Here is an 8,800-nt window from a genome sequence, read left to right on the forward strand (position 1 = left end):
TTATATTATGCTTAGTGTGTAAAGAATTAGCTATATTAGCTATAGCTACTAGCTAGAGAGGAAATCCTTGCGCATTTAGCTTAAGTATGTGCTAAATAATTACTTACTCTTTGTTATTATCTAGCTTTTATAAGTTAGCTATATAATTAGCTTAGAAAAGTTATTTAGTGTGTTAGTTACTTATTATCTTTTAAAAAACTCTATAAATAGCTATAGTGTGTTAGTTAGAAAGTGTTATGTTTTATTTAAAAGCCTAAAGTGTAAGCTGCATTTAATGTTCCTTTAACATGTTTAAGTAGTGTTGTTAGAAATGCATTAGTATAGGAAAAGTAGTATAGTAGGGTCTTAGTAAAAGTAAGCAACTTAGGTGTGTAAGCAACTTGCCTATAAAGTATGTTAAGCTTTTTTTATTACTTTTTAAAGTAATATAAGCTAAGAGAAAAATGCTTAGTTTTTTTAGTCTTACTTTTTTCTTTTTTAATTATTTTTATTAGACTTATTTTTATCTTTATTTTTTATAAAATAATCTAAGGAAATATAACCTAGCTACTTATTATTTTAGTAAGTAACTTTTATTTTATTAAATTTTTACTTTTTTAGCTTTTTTTTAGCTTAAAGGCTTTTTTTATTTCTTTTTAAGCTTTTTTAGGTTTTTATTAGTTAAAGGTAAAATAAAATGCTTTTATGTTTTTTTTTAACTTTAGCTCTTTTCTTTTCTATAGGTAGTAGTAGAATATATTGCTCTACTCTTTTACCTAAGCTAGTATTTCTTACTTACTTTATAAAATATATATTAAATTATGCTTAATCTTGTTAAATAATGTGCTACTAAAGTTTACTATTATTTTATTTAGGCTCTTCTTATTAACTTTAGTTTATAATAGCCTAAAGTAGGCTAGAAGTTTAGTTAAAAACTAATTAAGTTATTATTTATAGTTTTTTATAGTATTATAAGCTACTTTTTTTATTTTACTAAAGTACTTAATGTAACATGGTCCACAAGCGAATGTTCAACACAAGCGAGTGTTCCGCCCTACTACTAAATTTAACTTTAAAGACTATTAATTTAACAACGCAAAAATATACTATATAAAATAAACTACTATAGAATTATTTAATATCCTTGCATGTATAAGAGTTATGCCTAGGCTTGTTGCAGCGCTTGCAGCGCTGTGCACGCGCTGCGCTGCTTTTAGCAGTTAACTCCTCTTAAGGCATTTTGCTACCTTCTGCTATACTAGTAAGCTTCTAAGTACTTAACTTAAAGCTTTAATAACTTGTTAGAGTTTTTTCTTTTTAAATTTACTTTTTTTTACGCTGCTTATGCTTTATAGCTGCCTTATAGGCCCTCTCTAGGGCAGCTGCTTAATTGCGCTGTAGAACAGCAACATAAGCTATTTTAGTAGCGCCCTTACTTAGCTACTTTGCTAGATTAAGCATAGCAGAAGGAGACAAATTCTAATGCCTTTAAATCTAATTATATAGTAAAGTTAACTAAGCCTTAACCTTATAAAGATTACTAGGTGTTTAAGCCTTCTAGGCAGTATTTAGTAGTAGAGTAGCTAGCTAATTAGGTAGCTATATATTAAGCTTTAAGAGCACCAGCTCTAGGTTAAATAGGACTAGTCCTGTAGCTTTAAAGCCTGCGCAGATATTATCTATTATAATTAAGCAACTAAATGCTGCTTTAAAGGCTAGTAGGAAGGTTAGCTTATTAATATAGTTAATCTAGTAGCAGATTAACTAGCTAATCTTAGTACTGTACGCGCGCTTTAACAGCAAAAAGCAGCCAACGTTAAGCAGCTGTAGAATATGTGACGCGTGTGCTGGCATACAGAGCGCTATAATACGCCTCTGCTTACAGAGCTCTAGGAATTTAACAGAGTAATAGCTTTTATAGCTATTAAAAATAAGCAGCTACTATAAGCCTACTAAGTAATCTTTTATATGCAGATTAAAGTGCTCTAGCTATGCAATTTTATGTTTGTTAGTTGTCTAGCTATTATTGCTAACACTAATAGCCTAGTCCTTTAGTATATCCTTATCCTTATACTAGGCAGATAGGTGATGCTTGCCTTTAAAGATTGCGTATAGAGGTATTGCCTACCTATCTGCGTTAATGCCTACAATAACTGTCACCTATTTACAGTTGCCTAGCTGTATAGCCTTTAGCTAATTACGTCTATCTGTGCCTATAACAACTATTTAGCTTAATATAACCCCTATCTAAAAGCCTGTCTTGTTAAAATTATACATGTTCTAATTTATAATGCTGTACTTTAATTATGTAGCCTCTACAAGCTTAAACTACTTGCTTATAATCACTAGATCTTTGCATTTTGCTTGTTAGTAATTGTACAGTTAGCTAAGGTAGGTTTTAACTGCTAGCGTACGCGCAACAAAGTTAGATAGCTAGTTAATACCTGCTAGTAGAGCGCCGCGCTTAGTAAGAAGCTTGTTAGCCATCTCTTATACAGCACCTAGAGTAGGCGCAAATCCTTAGAAATCTAGATTAAGTATATGCTTAATAATTACCTCCTTTTTTAGCTTTGTAAGCTTCTTGTTGTTAGCTATACAGTCGCGTTGCATAGTTATCCCTGCGCGTTATTAGCAGAGAGCTATTTAATTAACATTGTAGAATGCTGCAGCGCGCCTCTTAGTTAAAGACATGTCTCTATTAAGAGCTTAAATAGCTAGGTTAATTCTAGCCTTTTTTAAAGATAATTAATTATATAGTTGTTAATGCATCGCGGTTAGTAGTAGGTTGGCTGCGTTTTGGTGGTGGGGCGGAACACTCGCTTGTGTTGAACATTCGCTTGTGGACCATGTTATTAAGCATCTTATTTTTAAAAATTTACTATGTTAGTAACTATAATAAGTTAACAAGCTTTAAATAAGTATAGTGTGTCTCTTATAGTAATTATAGTGTTTTATTAATATATTATAAGCTAAAAAAAATCTTTTATAATTTCTAAGTAAACCTTAATAAACTTTTTTAATAATAGTTCTTATTATCTCTACACTACTAGTTATAGTCTGCCCTGTTCTTCTTTTTATATTAGTGTAGTAGTTTAAAACATAGTAAGTTTACTTAGTCTTAAGTAAGTTTTAGTATAATAATGTTTAATACCTTAGTTAGTAACTTATTAAGTGTGCTTATATTACCTACTTTAAATTAATAATAGATTTTTATTATTTTAGCTAGTTTTTATGCTTTCTGCTGCTTTTATAGCTAGGCGCAGGCTTCTGCTAAAGCCTAATTCGCAGGGGTAGACTATGCGTTGCTTAGTTCTGCACTAGCTCTTCTAACCTCTTCTAGGCCCTAAACACCTTCTAGATAGCTTAATAAGCCTAATTTATAAATTTATTTTATTTTTTTTTACTTATTTCTTACTTTATTTTTTTTATGTTAGTGTTAACTTTAGTTAAGTATTACTAAAAGTAGTAGTTTTAGCTAGCTTTTTAAGTAGTCTTTAAGCGCTAGTTACATCTAATTCTTCTCTAGCATTTTATTTTAACACTATTATATAGAAATGTTGCCCTTAAGCAGTATACTAGCTTATAGAGTAATTTAAATGTAAAGATAGGATAGTAAGTAGCATAGATAGCACTAAGAGCAAGCTTTTAAAGAAAGATAGAAGTGTATTATAAAAGAGATAAATTACTGCTAAGCCTTGCTTATTAGAATTTATGCTTATATACAAAGCACAGGTTATACAACCTCTAAACAGGTTAGGTGAGGCCATACTAGCCTGTTCTAGGACATCCGGCCTTACAATAGCCTAGTGTGTAACGATCCTCATGAATCGTTCCATCTCGAGTCGCCCGGAACCTCCGGAAGGCCCTCGTATCGGCCCCGACCTCGACCTGGCCCCGACCCCTGCTGTTACCCCTATTCCCTCATGTATTTAGTCGCACCTCGCCCCCGTAGCTAGCTCGGTAGTTTTCTGATATCCTACGTACAAGGCCTATAGGTGTCATTGGTATTCCCAGGTCTCTGAGTCCCCACGCACTCCCATATGCCTCTGAGTGGATTCATACCGCATTCGGACCCATTGTCTTGCCTGCGCCGTTACATAGTGCATTTACTATAAAGTAAGCTTATGTTTAATTAAGAAGTACTCTAATACTTAATAGTTTATTAAGGCGCTAAATAGCTTAGTTATTTTTAGCAGAGCTTGCTCTGTGTAAGGCCGGATGTCCTAGAACGGGCTAGTATGGCCTCACCTGACCTGTTTGGAGGTTGTATGACCTGTGCTTCGTATATAAGCATGAATCCTAACAAGCGAGGCTTGGCAGCGATTCGTCTCTCTTACAATACACTCCTATCTTTCTCCGAAAGCTTGCTCTCAGTGCTATTCGTGCTACCTACCATCCCATCTTTACACTCTGCTTATTATATTCGAGTTTGCAGAACGAAAAGTTGAGCAGAATATCCTCTTTTAGACGCGCTAGTTAGTTAGAATTTCTTTAGATAAACCCTAGTAACGCTGTTTCTCTGTCACCTTATGTGTTTCTTATATTCTTTTTTAAAAAAATGTATACCTAATGTAAGTGCACCTTTACGCTAATTTGCATGCAGTTTGCTCTAGCATGCGTTGTGTTAAACATGTTTAAATTATAGTTAGTTGCGTCTGTTCCACCTCTCTAGCTACATTAGCGTGTCGGGGATTAGCAGTTGCTTGCATACCTGAGTTGCTTACTTTTGCTAAGACTACACTACAACAAACTTTATTATAGCCTATAACAACCTACTCTAGCACTATAGAGTACAGTACAGCCTAGAATATTATTTAGATACTACTTCTACTTCTTGTTTACACATTTGCGCGTTATGCCTAGTCTAATTGCACTGTCTGCAGCGCCTTTAGAATTGCTTATCTACTTTAGCTTACACCTACTTCTTTGCCTTCTTCCTGTTACTGCGCGCTCTAAACTTATTTTAAGCTGTTAAGCGCAGGCCTTTCTAAATGTAGCTGCCTTATTAGCTGCTTAAAGCTTAGTAATTTCCTATTACGCTAACACTAGCTTATGTGCAATTATTACTGCCCTTTGTAAGACTTTTTTTCTAGAGGCATTACCCCCCTAGAACTCTCTCTATACATAGAGCTACTTGCAACACAACTAATATCTACTAGAGATTGTTGCCTGCTGCTGTAATCTACTGTAGTTTGCTGCAATTTGCTATAGTTTACCGCAATTTACTATAGTTTGCTGCAATTTGCTATAGTTTGCTACAATTTGCTGTAGTTTGCTACAATTTGCTACAATTTGCTACAATTTGCTACAATTTGCTATAGTTTGCTGCAATTTGCTGTAGTTTACTACAATTTGCTGCAATTTACTTTATGCATTTCCTAACACTGCTAGGTAATCTCTTACTAACACCTTTAGGCATTAGCCTATTATATTTAAACAGCAGTTAAAGAAGCTAAACTAGCAGTTATGTAAGCAAAACAGCTTATTAAGGTATTACATGTACTACATTAATCTTTGCAGCAATAGAGAGGCAGAGGCAGAGGCAGAGGCAGCGCTAGAGCTCCCTAGCACTTTAATAAATGCCTATAGAGACAAAAACTACACAAGCTACAGCTCTACAATTAGAGCTTTAATGCTAAAACAATTAAATTAAAAATATTAAGTAGCAGTATTAGGCGTAGCGTGGCAGTATTAGGCAGTGAAAAGAACAGGTGCAACGCTAGAGAACGTAAGGTGCAAAGAAAAGGAAGACTATTATAAGAGCAGAAACATGTTAAAAGCTAGAGCTAGAACATGTTCTTTTAATTATAGCTAATAATTAACTAATTTCTAGATAACTATTAAATAGACTTTATGCTAGCTAGCCTTTGCAATTAGCAAGTACGTGCAAGGCAAAGAGAGTTGCATGGTGTACACATTGCGCGGGGGGGGTAGCAGGTAACTAGTGTTAATTGTTCTTCTTCTTCTAAGTCTGTGCAAAAGGAAAGGAATATTTATCTGTTTATATGTGCGACTGTAACACAAGACTATGTTACGTAACGCTTAACAGTGTATTTAAATACTTCTGTTTAGACAATAACTAATCTTAAATTTATATAAACCTTTAGTTTTTAAAAAAGAAATTTTACTAACTTAATTAAAGCTAAAAATTAGCTAGCTATTATTTACTTTTAAGTATTACTTTACTTATAAGCTTACTTTATAATAAGTAATTTAGTTATGTATAAAGTTTTTAGCTTAGTGCTTATATACTTTTTAAAAAAAGTAAAATAACCTATATTAAATAGCTATAAAAAGTGTAATAAGTAAAAAAGTATATAAATAGTAATAATTTTACTATCTTTATAGTATTACTAAAAATAAAGTAAGTTATTAGTAAAGCTTACTATATATAATATATTTAAGTTTATAAAATATAAAGTTAAGTAAAATCTTTTTTTAAAATATACTAATCAGTTAGTTATAATTTTTTTATTAGTTTATTTTTTTTTTTTAAAAAAAATTGTATACTTAATATAAGTACACTTTTATATTAATTTATATATAGTTTACTTTAGTATATGTCTGTACGCAGCAGCAGCGTCACGGTTTAGATACAAGCTATCGCGCACGAGCAGGATCACGTATCTATGTTACATGATGCTTGTGCGCGAACCTCTGTGCGCAAACATCTAGATATTTATCTTTTCCTCTATATAAAGGAAAGACAAGAGTAATAAAACTAGAAACATATTGCCCTTACCTTACCTACCTTATACGCTGTGCACACTGTACACTACTCTTACTCTTGCTACTTAAGTGCTTATACTATAAGCAGCTAGCTATTAAAGCCTATTTAATACTAATTAGTAGTTAATTTAATTAACTGTAAATTAGTAAGAGTAATAACAGAGTACTTACACTTTATAAGGTACTTTGTTTTGTTACTTATACCTTAGAAAGAGTAACAACAGAGCACTTACACCCTACAAGGTACTTTGTTTAGTTACCTATCTCTTAAGATAGCAGATTAATCCTTTACATTATACAGCAAGCTCTGCTACTGTACAAAGTAAGAAGAAGATAGTGTAAGATGCACACTAAATGTAAAGATAGGATAGTAGGTAGCACTTAGTTGTTTCTAATCTAAAGAATAGAAACTAAAAAGCTTAGAAAAGTGTTAAATAGAGCATAAAAAAAGCGCATAAAAGATTTTATATAATAAAAAGTAGTTATAGTAAAAAGATTTTACATTAATATTATCTTAAAAGCTTATTTAAAAAAAAGACTATATTATTTAAAACTTAACTATACACTGCGTATAAGCATACTAAAAAAGAATAAAGTACTTATAACACTCTACTAAAAACATAACTTTATGTTTATTAAATATAAAGCTGTCTCTTTTTACTTACTAGTGTAAAGTGTGCTTCTAAAATACTAACACTTATAAACTACATTTCTACACTTAGACTTAGAAGAGCTCTAGTATGCGCGCGTAGGACACCTAGGCTTAAAAGCTTTACAGGCTCTAGTTAAAAGCGCAAGGAATGTATAAATAACAGGTTCTTTACCTTCTTGTTTAAATAAATGCAGTAAAAGGCTTATTATATGTCTAGCATAGTAAACACTCTAGTACATGCTAGGCAGGTAAAAGTCTTCTAGATTAAGAGAATTAGGTATGCGTTCTTTTTTATAATTATATTAAGCTTTTAGTAGTTAACATAGAACTACTACTTTTTTTCTAGCTTCTTAGTAAACAGCACTAGAGACGCATAGCTAGCGCTGCTGTGTGTTATAAAACTATGTTATAAGTAATTATTAAAGTAAGTTTTAACTAGCTTAAGTTACTTTAGTAATATACTATATAGTAAGCTACTTAACAGTGTGTTCTTTGCTATAAGCTAAATGTTATAGTTAACTTTTTTATAGTAAAGTAAAAGCTTATTAAAGTCTTTTTTAAAGAAGTAGGCTAGCATAGCTTCTGTATATAATAGTGCTAAAAGCTTTTATTAAATTAACTAGCAGAGCTTTTTCTCTAGGTTAAGCTAGTTTAATTTTTTTTTAAATAATTTTAAATAAGCTTTTTTACTTTATATATACTTATATAACTAATAATAACTTCCTTTTATTAAGCATATAATATAAAGGTAGTAGAACTTATTACATTAATGTCTAAACTAGCATTAATAAGTGTATTATGTAATATAGTTAAGTTATAACGTACCTAACGGGTTGGCCGGCCACACAGGTTGGCCAGCCACTTTTGCCAAGCCCCCACTAAACTCTACCTATCTACATAATGCCTTAACAACAACACTAGATTAAATCTTCTAAAGAATGTTAGATACAGCTTGCTCTTTAGGCTTTTAAACAAGACTTAAAACTCTTCTTATAACACGCTGCAGCTATCTATAATGTCTCTTACACAACACTAAGCAATTAACGCGCTAGACAGCCTTTATAAGCAGAATGCTAGCCTAAATTAAGGAATCTAACTAAGCTTAAAAAAAAGTAGTTGTTAAGTATATACTTAAGCTTATAACACGCAGATTTCCCTCTAGGCTTATAGCTGTAGCTAATATAGCTAATTCCTTGCCTATAGAGCGTAATCTAGGCTAGGTTAGCTAAAACTAGACTAGTATATAGGTTAAGCACTGCTTTAAGTTTATAATAAAGTTTAATTATAAGTATAATTATAAAAAAGTGCTTTATAAGGATCTAAAGGTTATCTAGGGCTAGTTTTGCCTAGTAGCTAACATAAAAGCTAAGTACAGTATCTAGGATAAAGATAGGTATAACTTTAATAAGTTAAGCTTTATAATAAGCTAAATATTAACTA

This window comes from Lindgomyces ingoldianus (assembly GCF_010093535.1).
Source record: "Lindgomyces ingoldianus strain ATCC 200398 unplaced genomic scaffold BDR25scaffold_4, whole genome shotgun sequence".
Taxonomy (NCBI): domain Eukaryota; kingdom Fungi; phylum Ascomycota; class Dothideomycetes; order Pleosporales; family Lindgomycetaceae; genus Lindgomyces; species Lindgomyces ingoldianus.